The following is a 15,714-nucleotide window of genomic DNA, read 5'->3' as shown; positions in this document are numbered from 1 at the left end:
AGAAGTTATAACTTCTCTTGACAACTTCTCCAGAAAGGTTACTTGCATATCTATATATTTGTAAATCCCTTTCTGTCAGAAAGAACATTCAATTCTATATTCACTCTGTTCATATCATTCACACCATATTGTGATCGATAGTCCAACGACATCCGTTTCCGATCCTGTTAATAAACAATTTCCATCATTAAGGTTTCACTCTACACATGGCAACATTCTATTGGCCAAGGTTTATGAAGAAATATTCTCAAGATATTAAATAAAAAATAATATCTTGAGATAATGGAGTAATTATTCCCAATTGATTTAAATTGGGATTAATTGAATGGAGTCAATCTTCAATTGGGAATGTATTAAAGATAAGATTTGGGTAATTAATCTTTATCTTTAATGCTTTGACTTTTCCTTGACAATGGTAGGTGAGCGGTTGGTAGTCGTATTTAGCTGATACGACCTTCAGAGGTGTGAACTGCTTGTAGGAGTATCTGAGGAGCATACCCATTTATTGAGAGCAATCTTGTCTTTCTTGGGAAGAAAAATCCACATGTCCCCTAGAATTTTTGATATTATTTTAGGCTCCACAATCAACATTGTTGCAATTCTAGGAGCTGCGGCCCTGCAGACATGTCTAGGTTTTTTAAGAGACGGAGCGGGGATGCTTATAGCTACCCTAAGGATGACCCAAGCAGCAGCACATTTACATGCCCTGGCGGGACTAACTATAGGGCTGCTTCTGCCTTGATTGATATGGTCTGAACAATGAGCTTGTGATGAAATAAAATTAGATTGAGGGTTTTCCCAGCACACGTAATTTGCATTATATATGTAACACAACAAAGTACTTGTAATGTTATCCAAGCAAGTACGTAATGTCATCCAAGCAACTATGGCTTCACAAAGTTGTAATCGTTTTCTTAATTACTTGTTTAATTGGCTTTTAGCTAGATTAGCTTATAGCAGATCGAGCCAGCACTCCTCTCAAACCAAAAACCTTTCCAGAATTCAAAGCTGATAGGACCCACTTCGACCTTAACCTGTAGCACAGATAGCAACGGAGGTGGAAGTTTGGGGAAGGAGAAGTATTCTTTAATAAAAAGGCTAATGCTAGAAAGACTAAATTTTTTAAATCAAATGATGTGGTTGTAAATTATTAAATTATTAACTAAGTGTCGATTAACGTGTTTTTTCTTATTGGTGACATGTCTTCCTTTTTTTTTTTACAAATTTAGTTTAAAATTTCGATCTCCCTAACATAACCCTTAATAAAATGATAGTTGGCCAATAGGGGTGGATTGAAAACCAAACCGAAAACCGAAAACCGAAAAAAAACCAGGCCGAAAACCAAACCGAAGCTGTCAAACCGAATCTAGTTGGTTCAATTTTGGTTTTTGAGGTTCGGAAACCGAACCGAAATATGAAAATCATATATAAATGCTTAAAACCTGGTGGCTTAAGGGTTCGAGAACCCCTTCCTTCCAAGTTGGGGATACTCGTTTCAAGCCAACTTGATTGTCGGCTTTGTGTTGATATATTTGTACCAGTAAAATATTTATACGCATTCTAATCTTTAATTCTTTATAAAATTTCTAAGAGTGTAGTCAAACTCGGATTTGGAAGGATTTTAAAAGACTTTAAAATCCTACTGTAGTCAACCAAAGAATTTTTAGAATCAATGCAAATCTGGGTGTAGTTAATCAAGATTTTAATAGTCATTTTTAAAGTTCATCCAAATCTAGGTGTATTGAAAAATTAAAGATTTTGTAGGATTTCATTAAGTTGTGGATTTTGTGAGATTTGAGAATAAGAAATATATATGACCAAGACCAACTAGAATCCTACCTCACAGCTAGGATTTCACATCCAAGAACCTCTCCCTCTTCCTCTCACACTTTATCTTCTTCCTTCATCTCTACAATTTTTTCTTTATCTTTGCAATTTTTCTATTTCACCTCTGCAATTTTTCTACAATTCTTTTTGCAATTTTGTGCAATTTTTTCTTCATGGCAGAGAAGGGGAATTGGAATTGGGTTGTGAAGGAAGAGGAGTAAGAGAGAGTCGCGGAAAACATTTGTCACATTTATTTGTCAGAGATTGAATTTTGGATTTTGTTGTCAGTTTTGATTCTGTTTTGCATGATTTTTGTTGGTTGAAACTGTTTTTGGCTTAATTGCTTGATCATATCTCAAGTGTTTCGACCACGAATTATTGTTTTCATGGAATTGATTTGCATTTTCTTAGTTTTTCTAACTCTTTTTCTCTTAAACGTAATTTTAATTAAGCTGGTGGTGGTAGAATGATTTATGCAGAGTAGAGAATCAAATTATCAAAAATTGTCTTTTGTGAGGTGGATACTATTTCGTGCGGCAACTAGGTGGCGGGATGCGAATCTCGTTGATTTTCTGTAGACGTTTAGTTGTAAGATAGCCTTTAGAGACCCTTCATGCAATTTTTTCTTCATGGCAGAGAAGGGGAATTGGAATTGGGTTGTGAAGGAAGAGGAGTAAGAGGGAGTCGTGGAAAACATTTATTTCAGATTCATTTAGTGGATTTATGACTTAAATATATTTATCACCATTTGATTTATTTGACGGTCAAGATTCAACATTGTAAAATCTATCAAAATCCACATAAATCTATTATATGAATCTTCTCAAATCTTCCAAAATCCATATGGATTTTGTAGAAGTTTCATAATCCTATGAAATTCATCACTTAACAAAATCTATTAAAATCCTTTCAAATCCTAAGTTGACTACACCCCCTAAAGTTTACAAACCCTAGCCGTCACTCCTATTTCAGTTTTCATCTCTTCTCAAACACTCTCTCCCCCCCCCTATATGCTTTCTTCCTCTCAGCTTCCTTATTTTTCATCTTTTCTCCTTCCATCCTTATTCTTTTCCCTTGTTTTGTAAGATTTGAAGCTCCTACTACTCCATTAGATTACAATAACTTTGTTGAGACTTTGAGGCATCAGTTAATTTCGTCTTTAATCTCATTGGTGGAGCTGGAGGAGAAGGAGCTCGAGGCTTGCCAGTGGATCGGCACCCGGAGAGGAGGCTCGAGGCTTACCGGTGGATGGGTACTTCGTTACTTATGATAGCTAGGGGAATAAAGAAGAGGTATGATTTCTCAGACACATTTGAATTGATATGTTTTTACAAATGAATTCCTAGTCTTTGTCAGACACATCGATTTCTTAGTCTTTGTCAGTAAGACATTGTTCTTTGAATTGTTAGGTAGTTGTCTCTAAAATCTGGGTTATGATATTTATTTTCTTTTATTGAATCATACTTTATTCTAGTAGAATGAAGTTTTATATGGTTATAGAACTAACATTTTGAATAAAAAATGAGTAATGCTATTTGGATTCCTAATAAACATTTTTTTCCGTTTCCTAAAGACATTGAATGTGCTTGCAGAGGCTTTCAAAAAGATTGATAATACTTTAGTGATTGCGAGCTTTGGGGCTAATTGTTAGCTTGTTATGTTCGGAGCTATTGAAGCAAAGGCAATGAATCTAAGGGAAATAACAGTTGTGGGAAAGAGCCTTAAGATCTTAATTTAATCCTCTGGAATTTATTTGTACTCCGCTGGAACATGTATTACAAAATGACTACAAGCTTTGCTTTCTTAAGGATTTTTTTTTTCTATTGAAGAAAAACAAAATCTGTGAAAAAAAAAAACTAACCGAAAAAAACCGAACCGAAAAAAATTTGAACCGAGCTAAAATTTCGGTTCGGTTTCAGTTTTGGCAAAAAACCAAATCGTTTTGAACCGAACCTAGCCCTATTGGCCAAATAATATAACAACTCCAAACAATCTATAAGTTGGCAATTACACAACTTTCCTAAACACCAGCAACAAACTCATTATTTAACTAAGTAATAAACTCCTACTGCGATTATGCTAATCTCAATTCATAACATTGATGGCTTTCCTAAACACTAGCATCGATCTCTCTCATTGCTTCCAGCCCATTGATAACACGCGTAAACAGATGACGACTAGATTCTTTCACAACGGAGAGAAAGGGACTCACAACAGAGGACTCTCGTAGCCGTATTTGACCTCACCATATTATATCTCACATGAAGGGTATTAAGAATGGCGAAAATGATTTTTTTGTATTGATTGAAAGAATCTACACAAGTTACAAGTAAATATAAAAAGGGGAAGGAGTTAAAGCACAGCACGTGCAACTCCTTAATTTAAGCTTTCGAAAGGCTATACGATATCCCTTGATTTAGGGGGACTACATGACATCCCTTGATACAAGGCTTCACCGACTTCCATTAGGTTTCTTATATTAATAATTTCAACACTCCCCCTCAAGTTGGAGGGTGTATGTCAAGAACTCCTAACTTGTGTAACATGGTTGAGAATGCATCCTTTCCCAACGCCTTTGTGAACACATCGGCTAGTTGGTGTGAGGAGGAGACATATTTTGTAACAACGGAACCATCTTGCACTTTGTCTCTGATGAAGTGACAATCAATCTCTATATGTCTAGTCCTCTCATGGAAGACGGGGTTAGCAGCTATGTGTAAAGCTGCTTGGTTATCACAATGCGGTGTTGCGGCCCCTAGATGTGACAAGCTCAGGTCTTTGAGAAGATGTTGAAGCCAAGACAATTCATAACAAGCACCTGTCCTAGCTCTGTATTCAGCTTCGGCTAAAGATAGGGAAACCGTCTTTTGTCTTTTTGATCTCCAAGAAATCAAAGAAGATCCCAAGAATATGCAATAACCTGTGGTAGACCTTCGGGGTGATTAGGCAACCTACCCAGTCCAAGTCATAATAAGCTGTCAAAGCTAGATTGTGATGTGAGGAAAAGAAAAGGCCCTAACCGGTGTGCCTTTGATATACCTTAGAACACGAAGTGCTGCCTCCATATGTGGCTTAAGTGGTTCATGCATAAAACGGCTCAACATATGCACAAAATAAGTAATGTCAGGACGGGTGATAGTCAAGTAGATCAAACGCCCAACAATTCTTCTATACTGAGACGTATCTTTAAGTAGTTCCCTTTTATCTGAAAGCTTCAAATTTTGTTCCATTGGGAAGTTCACTGGCCATGCTCCTAAAAGGCCAACGTCTTTCAAAATCTCCAAAGCGTATTTCCGTTGTGAAAAGGAAATACCTTTGTGTGAACGTGACACTTTAGTCCCCAAAAAATATTTCAAGTTTTTGAGATCTTTGATTTGAAAGCGACTGTGTAGAAGTCTTTTAAGAGAGGATATGGCAGCCATATTATTTCTACTAATGACGATGTCGTCCACATAAATCAAAAGGGTCGTGAATGGCTTTCCTTTTCAATGAGTAAAAAGAGAGTAATCAACTTTAAATTGTACAAAACGTGCAGTTTGAATAGCAGTGGAGAACTTAACAAACCATTGACGAGAAGCTTGCTTTAAACCATACAATGACTTGTTGAGGCGACACACTAAACTCTCCCACTGTCGCAGAAGATCAGGAGGGGGTGACATATAGATTTCCTCATGAAGATCGCCATGCAGGAATGCATTATTAACGTCCAGTTGGTGAAGGGACCAATTTTGAGTAAAAGCAAGAGCTAATAAACATCGAACAGTAGTCATTTTAGCTGTAGGTGAAAAAGTATCATGGTAGTCAATGCCTTCCATTTGAGTGTAGCCCTTGGCTACCAAACGCGCTTTGTAATGCTTAATGGTTCCATCAGAACGCCGTTTGATCTTATAAACCCATCTGCAACCAATAGGATATTTTCCTGGAGGAAGAGAAGTAAGAGTCTAAGTGTGATTCTCTGCCAATGCCTGTAATTCAAAATGCATGGCGGCCTGCCAATGAGGGCTAGAAGCGGCCTTGTATATGTGCTAAGCTCCTCATCATGAGTAACATGAGCAATGTAAGTAAAATGATTGGGTGAGTAACGGTGATAAGATTAGAAATTACTCAATGGATATCGTGTACCTTTACAAAGACTTGACGACGAAAACGACGATGGTTTGGGTGTGGGCAGTGTCACTTGTGAGCATACATAATCACCGAGGTAAGCAGGGGCAGTGCGATGGCGTTGGGGTCGCCCAGTAGAGTCTGGTGGAGCTATATTGTCATCAGTGGAAAGAGGAGGATTTATGGGATTGTGTGGAGAAGTGTCAGAGGTGTTTGTATTGGGTGAATTGGGTGAATAAGTGTCTGAAAGGTAGGACTAGATGTGTCAGAGGTGGTTGCATGGAGACATGGTGGACTAGACGTTTCTAGAGTGGATGGAGAAAGGATGGATGTAGAGAGAATGGGGTTGACAATAGGGTAAGGATGCAGGTTTTTTGGAGGTTCTACCGTGGGAAAAGATGGCAAAGTTTGAAAGGGGTAGGTATTTTCATGGAAAATGACGTCCCGGTTCGTAAAAATTTGTTTTGTTGTTAAATCATAAAGTTTGTATTTCTTTTACCTGAAAGGATAACCAAGAAATACACAACGTCTAGCTCGTGCATCAAACTTATGAGAAACATGTACATTGGTGGCATAGGCAAGACATCCAAACACACGTATATGAGAAAAAGTGGGAGGTTTAGCATGAAGTAGTTCATAAGGTGTTTTGTAATGGAGAATAGGGGTTGGGAATATGTTTATAAGGTGTACAGCGGTTAACACACAATCCCCCCCCCCAAAAAAAAACGTAATGGAATATGAGCTTGAAAACACAAAGCACGTGCCATTTCAAGAATGACACGGTGTTTGCGTTCTACAACCCCATTTTGTTGAGGCGTATAGACGCATAAATGTTGAAAAACAACCCCAATATCCCTAAAAAAAGGACATAAAGAAAGGAACTCCCCACCATTAACGGTTCAAATTGTTCGGACTTGTGTTTGGAATTGTGTTTGCACAAAGCAAAAAAACTTTTTGAGTAGGCTTTGTGTTTCACTTTTATGATGCATGAGGAAGACCCATGTAAACCTAGAATAATCATCTACTACTGTTGAAAAATAATTTTCTCTAGAAAAAGAACTTATCTTATAAGGACCCCAAATGTCACAATGGATGAGATCAAAAGGTTTCTTAGTAGTAATTGAACTAATGCCAAAAGGAAGACGATGTTGCTTGGCCAATGGACATATGTCGCAAGCATCATTCAACTTAAAAGGGATATGCAACATATTTTTTGCCATAAACTCTAATCGAGATGGCGATATGTGACCCAAACGTCGATGCCATAATTCAGTGGAGGAGGTGACAAGGTTGCATGAAGGTTTGACAAAAGATGTTGGCCTTTCTGAAACTAGCACCACCAAGTAATATAGTCATCCACGCTGTTTACCCAAACGAATCATTTTCTTCTTAGCCAAATCCTGCAAAATGCACCAGTAAGGGAAAATATTACTGAACAAGCCATGGCGCTAGTGACCTTGCTTACAAACATTAAGTCAACTTTGAAAGTTGGCACACATAATACATCTTGCAAATGAATTGAAGAATTTAAAGATAAATTCACAATGGGTGTGATAGGAGCCTCATGTCCACTAGGCATTTGAACAGGTGGTAAGGTGACACTCTTGGTACAATGAGTGAGTGAATTTGGTAAAGATGTAATATGGTCTGTCGCACCACTGTCGATTATCCATCAACGAAGGCACTTCATAGGTTTTAACAAACCTAATGAGTTTTCAGTGGCATTGGCGGCGACATTGGCTTTGGGAGCATTCTATGTTATCTCATTGTTGTTCATAATGGACAATATCTGCTGCAATTGAACGTTAAAGAGACCAGGCACAGCGAAATGCAGTTCTTGCAGAGAAACCCCATTAGTGGTATTGTTGGCAGAACTTCCATGGCGTTTGTTGCATCCACCACCATTGTTCCCACACCTACCACCTTTGTTGCTATAATGAAGACGATGTTCGAGAGGATATCCATGCAGTTTGTAGCATGTATCAATGGTATGGTGGGTGGTGTCACAATAAGTGCAGTGGAGTTGTTTACGGAAAGATGAGCTACTGCTAGTTTGGCTGCCAGTTTGCGACTTGTGTCATTGACGAACAGCCATTACTGATACCTCTGCAGCTTCACGTGAATCTCTCACATCGTGTTGTTTTTCTTGCTAGACAATCATGGAATACACTAAATGCACAGAGGGCAATGGACTCATCATCAGGATGTTGCCACGAGCAGCACCATAAGACTCATTGAGACCCATGAGGAATTGCATTAATCTGGTTCTCTCAATTTGATCACCTTACTTCTTTAATGTACCACAGGTGCAAGACTCTTGATCATTGTAGGATGCAAGTTCATCCCACAAACTCTTCAGTTTTGTATAATAACCAACAACAGATAATTGGTCCTGAGAAATATAAGCTATATCTCGTTGAATTTGATACATTCTAGGTGCATTACCTTGGCTAAAATGATCTTCAAGATCCTGCCAAATTGCTTGGGGTGTGGTGTAGTAGATAATGCTATCATGGATAGTTTGGTCAACTGAATTCAAGATCCGAGAAACGATCATGTTGTTGCATCGTTTCCAGGAAGCAAAGTCATCTGGTTTCTTGCTTTCATCAGGAGCCTTCAATGTGCCATCCACAAAACCCAGCTTGTTCTTAGCACTCAGAGAAAGCTTCACAAAACGACACCAAGTGGAGTAGTTGTCTCCGTTGAGAAGCTTGGAGACGAGAACCATAGCCGGATGGTCGAAATGGTGAATGAAAAAAGGACTGGAAATGTCTGACTTATTTCCATCTGAACTTTGTTCGTCAGCCATGAAAGAACAATGACGCAGAAGAAAAAAAAGCAGAAGAAAAAAATGCAGCGAGAAGAACTAGGGTCTGCTTGGATTTCCTTAGCTCTATGATACCATATTAAGAATGGCGAAAAGGATTTTTCTGTATTGATTGAAAGAATCTACACAAGTTACAAGTAAATATAAAAGGGGGAAGGAGTTAAAGAACAGCACGTGCAACTCCTTAATTTAAGCTTTTGAAAGGCTATACAAGATCCCTTGATTTATGGGGACTACATGACATCCTTTGATACAGGGCTTCACCGACTTCCATTAGGTTTCTTATATTAATTACTAGAAATAGAAGCTATATCTCGTTGAATTTGTTACATTCTAGGTGCATTACCTTGGCTGAAACGATCTTCAAGATCCTGCCAATTTGCTTGGGGTGTGGTGTAGTAGACAATGCTATCATGGATAGTCTGGTCAATTGAATTCAAGATCCAAGAAACGATCATGTCATTGCATCGTTTCCAGGAAGCAAAATCATCTGTTTTTTTGCTTTCATCAGGAGCCTTCAGTGTGCCATTCACAAAACCCAGCTTGTTCTTAGCACTCAGAGAAAGCTTCACAGAACGACACCAAGTGGAGTAGTTGTCTCCGTTGATAAGCTTGGAGACGAGAACCATCGCCGGATGGTCAAAATGGTGAATGAAAAAAGGACTGGAAATGTCTGACTTATTTCCATCTGAACTCTGTTCGTCAACCATGAAAGAACAACGACACAGAAGAAAAAAAAGCAAAAGAAAAAAATGCAACGAGAAGAAACTAGGGTCTACTTGGATTTCCTTAGCTCTGTGATACCATATTAAAAATGGCAAAAAGGATTTTTCTGTATTGATTGAAAGAATCTACACAAGTTTCAAGTAAATATAAAAGGGGGAAGGAGTTAAAGAACAACACGTGCAACTCCTTAATTTAAGCTTTTGAAAGGCTATACAAGATCCCTTAATTTAGGGGGACTACATGACATCCCTTGATACAGGACTTCACCGACTTCCATTAGGTTTCTTATATTAATTATTTCAACAAAGGGCGCATCTCCAACCAATTTTTATAAACACGACTCTTCACACTATTTTTAGTTTCTCACACTCCTTTTATATCTGAAAATCATATTGAATAAGTGAAACCAAAAGAACATACAAAATTAAACACGTGAGAGGCTTGAAAAAGTGTGTATCATTTGCCTCAATTCAATTCATCTGCACTAAATTAGTAAACATGCCATTAAACGGGAACAACCCTTTTTTATTTTTAATATATTGATCGAGTAAAAAAATCAAGGAACAACTTTAAACATGTTTTGCAAGAGAAAAAGGTGTGAAAAAATTATTTCTCTTTCACAATTATACAATGGAAACTCTTGTCACACGAGCCGGAGAGTAAAATTCAACCAGCCAGTTTAAAGCATCTTAATCATAATTAACAGTTTAGATCGACATTTCCATATATTAAACTTGGTAACAAACCAAAAGTTAAAATATAAGTAAAAACCATTCACCGAATCCCAGTAAAAAGAAAAGAAAAGGAAAACAAAACGCAGTCACATAGTAATTCATAGATTCCCACCCACATGAAGCTCAAAGTGCAACCATGGCGAGGGCATGCATGCTCTGCTCATCCAACTCCAAGGCCTGTAACTGTCTTTCTTGAGTCACAGTGTGTCTCAGCAGCCTCAGAGCTCGTTGCAACCTAGTAACTGGCTGCCGATGACGATGATTTGCATCGTCATCCAAACCAGCAACTGCAATCTGATTGAGCTGGAAAAAGAAGAGCCTCGATGCATGGCTGAATTCGGAGTAGGTTTGATAAAGAAGTCTGAAGCTGAAAGAGAGTTTGAGAACAAACGGCCAGATCAACCCAGTCAGCACAGCGTTGCTGTGAGAGGCGGAAATGGTGACGACTTTGAGTTTGATGAGTGCTACAGCTGCCATGTGAAAACCCATCTATATATTTAGAGAGAGAGAGAGAGAGAGAGAGAGAGAGACTCTTAATGAGCAAGCTAAGTTGAATCAGAGTGATGAGCTTGAAAAATATTAAAAGGTTTGGGATTATATGGAAAATTAGGTTTTGGTTTTGTTGTCAGCAGCTAGAAGGATATGAGGAAAGGGTGGTGTCTTTATCAGCATATGTGTCAAATTCCTAAGCACGATGTGTCTTTTCTCTGGGCACCATGTTTGCGCAACGACTCTATCATGGATGATGGTAACAGAACAAAAGATAAGAGTTTAATTAACTTGTATTTTTATATTTTTTATTCTTGGTGGATTGTCATTGTGTTTAGAATATCTCCAATTTACTGCGTTTAGTTCAACCCTCTTTTTCCTTTAGAATATTGCTTGGACTAAACTAGCATTGGGAAATTGTCTCTTGTAAATGTTGTTGTCCTACATTTTTATATGGACAATAATTTTTACACTCTCTTTTCACTACTCGCACTCTTTTGTTTCAAACATTAAATTAATAAATTAAAAGAGAATCAGTGGCCAAAATTAAGAGTTGTATTATATAAGGTTAAAATGTAGTGTGAAAATCACTTGCGTTATACATAGTTGTTTTGCCACAATTTTCCAAAGATATTTTTGAGAATCCCTATCCTGAACAATAATTTTTCACAATGGCAAGTCCCTATTGCATCATATCTTTTATGAATAGTACTGATAATCTCAACACACATAAAAAAAGGAAGAATAACGAAGTCTTTTTTTTTTTTTTAAGTGCAACAATATATTTTACATTAAGAGGGAGGAGTTCAGTTAAGCTACATAATGGGTAACCTAATTTAGTACCGAATTCGTCATTTACGAGATTCGAACCTAATACCTCTTACTTATAAATGAAGAGAAATATCATCAAACCGTAGTACTAAGTGACTTTGAGAGTTATACTAATACTATTATTTAAGTAGGGATTTTATTTTTTTTGGGTTGTGTACTTTTCTAGTAGGATTTTATGAGCCACTTTGCATGCAGGATGACAACCGTTGAATCATCATAATGCACATGAAGTTACGAACTGAGGGGACCTATATGGCTGTGTCATAGGAACTTTCTCTCCATCATTATGGCCTCGTGATGTGTGGAGATACCGTATACAATTCTTGGGCAGCAATGCAAAAATTGAAATCTTTGGGAGCTTATGTCGATTATTTTCTTTTGTCTCTATACTCATGTAACATGTTATATATATATATATATATATATATATATATGATCAACTACTTCAGGTCACAATCTTATATACAAAATTAAGATATGATCAACTACTTCGGCTCAACATTCAACATTGTACACCTTCTATACCACTGATATTGTTCTAACTCACATCTTATTAGCGGTAGGATTTTGTGAAGCCAAAAATAATTATAAAAAAACAAAAAAATCCTAGATCTGGCACGTGGATTTTTTTTCCAATTAACGAAAATGCCTTCATTAATTGGCAAGGCTTACATTCGTCCCACGTGCAGTTCAACCACCAAGATGACCTGAGTTGCTAATAACAATTTCTCTAAGCTCCTCTGCCCATGAAAAGGAGATAAGGCAATGAAATTAATGGTAGAATTAATATCTAAATCCCACCTTTAAGATTTCCCAATTAAAGACATATTCTTTTCCTCAAGGAAGCAGATTCTTCAAGATAATTTTTAGGATATTATTAATTAACTTTAATAATATCAACAAGGATTGTCATTGAGTACTACGGTCTAGTGGTATTTCTTTTCAATTAAAAGAAAGAGATCTTAGGTTCGAATCTCGTGAATGGCGAATTAAATACCAAATTAGGCTACCCATTGTGTGGTTTAGCCGAATTCTCCCTCCCTTTAGATCCTCGATACTACCACGCTCCATATAAATACCTTATTCTACACATTTCTCAAGTAAGTTAAAGTGAACTCTATACAACTCAATCCTAAATTTCTCTCTTTTTTCAGAGAAACTTAGGCATCATAGGTTTATTGGCTTAAACTCCCTTTTTATTGGGCGCGTGGCTTTGGCTATAACCAAATGTGTTTATTTTTTTTTTGTAGGTACAATTTCATCAAATCTATGATGACGAAATTTTGCTACCACAAATGGGTGCTTCATTGAGAAATTGATTCAAATCTCAAAGAAGTTCTTGCAATTCTCTTCGAATTTCTCTCTCTTTGAATTTTTCTAACATACCCTAATCTTTGAATTTTTTAATTCCTTGATTCATTTGCCCTAGAGAAAGGAAAGCTTGGTTAGGAATTTCGAAACTATGACGAACGGCACTCTCAACGTGACTCGATTTGGACCAGACAATTAAAACCACGACGTGGCCCCAACCCCATGCCGCTATTCTTCACGATTAAGCACAGAGGGTAGGCAGCCTCTGCCACCAACAACATTAGCAGTTGTAGCAGCAACAACCCAGAATAAGGCTCAAATGATGGGCTTGTTTCCTAGCCCACGGTCACGTTGCATCACCATTTGCTACAATCCAAAAGTCAGGAACGAACCGAACAGGCTGTTGAAAAATAAATTGCTTACTAATTTCTTGTTAGTAAATGATTTACTTAGTAGATTTTCTATTTTGTCATTTTGTGAAACTGTTTTCTGTTGAGATAGCTTGAGCTCATATGCCAAGTGTAGGACTTAGATCAGTTTTCATTTTCAATGGCTCACATGCCTTGTAATTGCCATGTGTCATAATCACAATGGCTTATGTATTTGAATGGTGATGATAACTGATGTAAGGGATGAATGAATATATGAAAGTGGAGCATCATTCTGCAATGGTTAGAATGGTGCAGCTGTGAAATATTCTCTCTGACTCTTTCTCTAGCTTCTTCTCTTTCATTCTTCTTGCTCCCTTCGAAATCCAAGTGATCAGATCAATGGTAAATTACTAAAATCTCAACATGGTATCGCGAGCCTAGGTTCTATATGGAATTGGGGTGTTGGATCTGTGAGTGATGTGCTCAGAAATCCAACGTGAAATTTTCAACTACGTTCATCGATTCAAGTCCCAAATGGCTAGGTCAAGTAGTAGTGATCTTTGGGCTCCAATATCCAATGGTGACAACTATGAATTTTAGAAGATCCAAATGAGAACTATTTTCAAATCACATGGAATCTAGGATTTAGTTGAAAAGGATCTTGAAATTCCAGAATCGAAGGGTAAGAAGGTTGAAGATGAAGGCTCATCAGATTCGAATAAAGCTTCCATGAGTGATAAGCTAATGAAGGATGCTAAGGTGATGGGTATCATCCAAAAAGCTATTTCAGAGGATATTTTTTCCATAATCTCGAATGAGGAGACCACAAAGGGCGCTTGAGATATTTTACACCAGGAATTTTATGGTGATAAACTAGTGAGATCCATACGCCGATATTTCAAGTATACGAGGATGAAGGATGATGAAACCTTGTATGTGTATCTCACTTGTCGTCTCGAGCTGGTGAATCAAATGAAAAGGTATGGGGAAGATTTACCCAGAGAGTGTTTGGTTCAGAAATTGCTCATAAGCTTAACCAAAAAATTTGATCATGTTTTCTATGTGATCGAACAAACTAAGGACATTGAAACTATTGAGGTGCAAGAGGTTATTGCTGCATTGAGAGGATTTGCACAGCGCCTTGATAGGCATGCTGAGAGTACCCCTGAAAGAGTTTGCAGTAGTATGAGTGTGAATCCAAAGGGGACTCAGTCAAATCCCTCTCTTGGTAACTCTAAACCAAAGAAGAAATAGAAATCGAAAGGAAAGAAATGGGACCCTAAACCTTAGAATCTTGCTAATCAAGGTGGCAAGTATGACCAAGGAGGAAATTTTGATTAGGCTAAAGGAAAATGCAAGCATTGTGATAAGCTACACTATGGTGAGTGTTGGTTTAAAGGGAAGCCAAAATGCCATGGATGCAATCGTTTTGGTCATCTCATCAAGGACTATGATCAACCAAACAAGGCTGGAAAGCTTGTAAAGTTACAAATCAGGTAACAGAATCTGCAACCATGTTTTATGCCTGTCATTCTGCTACTATTGGAAAAAATATGAACATATGGTATGTAAACAGTGCATGTAGTAATCATATGACCTCTCATGAATCATTGCTTATTGATGTTGATAAAAATATGAAGTGTAGACTTAAAATGGGCACTCGAGATTTAGTGCAGTCAATAGGCAAAGGTACCTTGGTTATAGAAATGAAGGGTGTGACTAGATATATTAAAGAGGTTATAATTGTACCTGGATTTGATGAGAATTTGTTGACTGTAGGGCAGATGGTAGAGCATGGTTATTGGCTTGTGTTTAGTGATTACACGGTTGATATATATGGAAGATTTGATTGCAAGTGTTCCAATGAAAGGAAACATATGCTTTCCCTTAATTTGGGAATATGTCAATCCTCACATGGCTAGAGTCATCTTGGTTGTGGCATAGAAGATATGGACATCTAAACTACATCAGTTTGATTCTTCTGCAAGAGAAGGAAATGGTGCAGGTTTACCTAGACTACAAGTCTATGAGCATGTTTGCTCTAAATGTGCTACAGGGAAGCTCTAAATGTGCTACAGGGAAGGGTCACAGGGAACCATTTAACAAGGGAAAAACTTAGAGGGCATCACAACCTCTAGAACTTATTCACTCTAATATCTATGGTCTAATGCAGATAACCATTGTTGGAGGCAACATATTTTTTCTCACATTTATTAATGATCACACTAGGATGTGTTGGGTATTTTTCTTGCAGCACAAGTCTCAAGTCTTCAACATTTTCAAACGGTTCAAATCCATGGTTAAGCTATAAAGTGGCTACCAAATTAAGAAACTCAGAAGCGATAGGGGTGGAGAATACATATCCCTAGAGTTTTCAAAGTTATGTGAAGATATAGGGTTAGAAAGGCAATTGACTGTTGCCTACTCTTTACAACAAAACGGTGTTGTAGAGAGAAAGAACATAACGGTGATTGAAATGGCTAGAACTATAATG

The 15,714-nt window shown here is 37.5% G+C and overlaps 1 pseudogene; it reads left to right on the top strand.

The window, feature by feature from the left end:
• LOC126618087 (thaumatin-like protein) overlaps window positions 1-756 on the top strand; it is a 34,325-nt pseudogene extending 33,569 nt beyond the window's left edge.
• The last annotated feature ends 14,958 nt before the right edge of the window (window positions 757-15,714 follow it).

This window comes from Malus sylvestris, chromosome 4, assembly GCF_916048215.2.
Source record: "Malus sylvestris chromosome 4, drMalSylv7.2, whole genome shotgun sequence".
In the NCBI taxonomy this organism is placed as follows: domain Eukaryota; kingdom Viridiplantae; phylum Streptophyta; class Magnoliopsida; order Rosales; family Rosaceae; genus Malus; species Malus sylvestris.
The sequence above is the reverse complement of the archived record's forward strand: the minus strand, read 5'-3'. Positions and strand labels throughout refer to the sequence as shown.